We start from the raw sequence: 2,964 nt of genomic DNA, 5'->3' as shown, positions 1-2,964 counted from the left end.
CAATCTCCTCTCATTCCTTCAATTAGATTATAATACGCAAAGCGTGGTTTCATCAATTATTAATGAAATTATTAATTTTTGTGTAAATGACTGTGAAGCAGCACTCAAAAAACATTCAGGTTCAGTGTCCGATAGAACGTCCGAGACATGGAAAAAGCAATACCCCTGGCTCGAAATAATTGGAAATGGGTTAGAAATGCGGTTGTTTTGTGCTGTATGTCGTAAACATAATGTTAATTCCGTATGGTCTGAAAATGGGTCCACAAACATACAGAGAAACGCAGTTGATAGGCACAGTCGTTCTGCAGAACATAAAAAGGCAGAACAGATATTGGCCAGGTGTGAGCAAAGTTCTATAAGTGATGATCTCTGTGAAAACAATATTACTATTCCAGTTACTATTCCAGTTACCACAGATAATGATAAATTATTCAGAACAATTTTTTATGCAGCCAAAGAAGAACTCCCATCAACTAAAATAAATAGTCTGTTAGAACTGTAGATACTGAATGGTACTTGCATCAAGTACAAGAACTTTAGCTGGGATACTGTTACTGAAATCCAATCCTGCATCAGTACTATTATTCAGCGTAAAATAGTAGAGAATGTGCATAACTCAGAGTTTTATGCCTTGATGATGGATGAAAGTATTGATTTAGCCATTCAAAAACATCTTTCAGTTTGCATTAGATATGTGAAGTATGGTGAGCAGACCACCAAGTTTCTTACAAATGTGACCATTGATGATGGACAGGCTCACTCTATAGTTTCAGAACTCACACAATGCCTTTTGTCACTAAGATTGGACCCAACAAAACTTGTCTCGATAGCAACTAATGTGGCTGCAACTATGACAGGCAAGAAAACCGGTGTAGCAGTGCAAGTTAGAAGTAAATTGTCACCATTTGTAGTAGCTACCCATTTTTTAGCACACAGACCTAAATCTAGCTGTAACAGACTCCATTAAGAAAGATACAACACTTAAACGATACCGTGAAGTTTTCAGCGCTATATGTCTTTATGAGTTATTCTAGCAACAGAACTGCAACACTGAAAAAAGTTCAGACTTTGCTTGAAGACCATGAATTAACAGTCAAAGAACCTTACAACATCCGTGGGCTGGGTCTGAAGAATGCTGTCGAAGCAGTTTATTGTTGTTATGGCTCTGTATTGGTGACACTTTCAAAGTTCGCAGAAGAAAAACAACCTGTTGCAAAAGGTCTCCATAAATACTTCACTGATTACAAAACAGTACTTCTTGTAGGGTTCATACTTGACAATCATGATGTTCTTGGAGCCCTGAGCCTGCAGTTCCAAAAACAAAACATAGTGTTCAGTGAAAAACAGCCGCTTATGGACGGCACCTTGGAAAAGTTAGAGGTATTGAAAGAAAGTGATGGAAAAAGATTGAAAAAACTGATTGAAAGCATATCAGTAACTAAAGAAGATGATGGTGAAGTAATAGCTACTCTGAGTGGTGAAGTCTGAAGAAGTATTCTGGAGATGTTCATTCTGAACTGAAGTCTCTCAGAGAGAGATATGTTGATAAACAAAAGAAAAATATATCGAGTAGATTAAGAAAAGAAGACAGTGATTTATTCCAAAACTTAAGCATGATTCTGGAGCCATCAACAGTCAACATATGTGACAACACAGCATGTAATGAAGCCCTGGATGTCATTGCCACATTTTATGGCAAACAGAAAACTGTGAAAGTTATCAAAGGCAATTTGACCGACGACAATTTAATTGAAGAAGTTAAGGAAGTCAGCTGTTTGCTGAATGAAGACAAGTTGCGAGAAGAGTGGCCAATGATAAGGGGCATGATAAGAGGTTCATACAGTAAACTGTCACTATAAGATCTGTCCAAAATAGTTATCAACTTACACAATGATGCACTTCCTGAGTTCACAAAACTTTGCAAAATAGGACTTTGCATAGCTTTAAAAAGTGTAGAGTGTGAAAGATCATTCAGCGTGCAAAATAGAATCAAGAACAAATACCGATGTTCTCTAAAAGCTGAAAGCCTTAATGTGCTGATCAACATTCAGATGAGCAAGATAGATGTGGGGGTCGTTTGAGCCAGAAAAAGCTGTCCGATTATGGGAAAGCAAGAAACGGAGAAGGAAAGCCAGGCTTTTCCAAGACTACAAACCAAAATGTTGAATTTTTGATCATGTGTCAAAAACAATGAATAAAAAATGATTTGGTAATATATTGTTAAGACTTAATTTTATAAATACGGGGGAAAATAAGAATTAATTTTTAAAATAGGGAGTAATTAAGAATAAGACCAAATTTTTATCTGGAGCTCTGCTGTCCAGATGAGATAATCAGCATTCGGTTAACAGCTTTCCCTAAAAAAAATAAACCGCCATTTATTTTGTTTGTTACAATCATTGTCATTGGTTATTGTTATCCAATCAAAACACACTTTAATACGGACAATCCCGATTGAAAAAAAAAACACGGCGTTTTAATCGATTACGCCTACACTATTTTATTGGTTTGGTTTCCGTCCTATCTTACGCTGCAATACAACGATTTGAGAGACTTAACGAATTATAAATTGTTTATGCATTTTGAACAACAATTTACCGTTTTCACATTCGTGGGTTAAGTTTTATCATACGATGCGAATATGAAAGCGATAACGTTACACGAAAGACTTTTAAATAGACATATTTATTGGTTCTATTGCCATGGGACGTTCGCTCCTACATTATTTTGACTCCACGGCAACATGTAGTATACGCCAATCAAAGGCTAACACCGATAATTAACCGACAGTTAAATTTGCCAACTTGTTAACAGTAATTTAAGCCGATTCAACATGATCAATGTGATTTTAATTAATTACTTTACTTATTTTACATTCGTTCCTACCATACATTTATTGGAATAAGTGCCATTTTGCGAATGGAATGGAATAAACATAAAAACCGCATAGATGAAATGCTGTTC

This window comes from Dreissena polymorpha, chromosome 13 (assembly GCF_020536995.1).
Source record: "Dreissena polymorpha isolate Duluth1 chromosome 13, UMN_Dpol_1.0, whole genome shotgun sequence".
Taxonomy (NCBI): Eukaryota; Metazoa; Mollusca; class Bivalvia; order Myida; family Dreissenidae; genus Dreissena; species Dreissena polymorpha.
Note: the sequence above shows the minus strand (reverse complement) of the source record.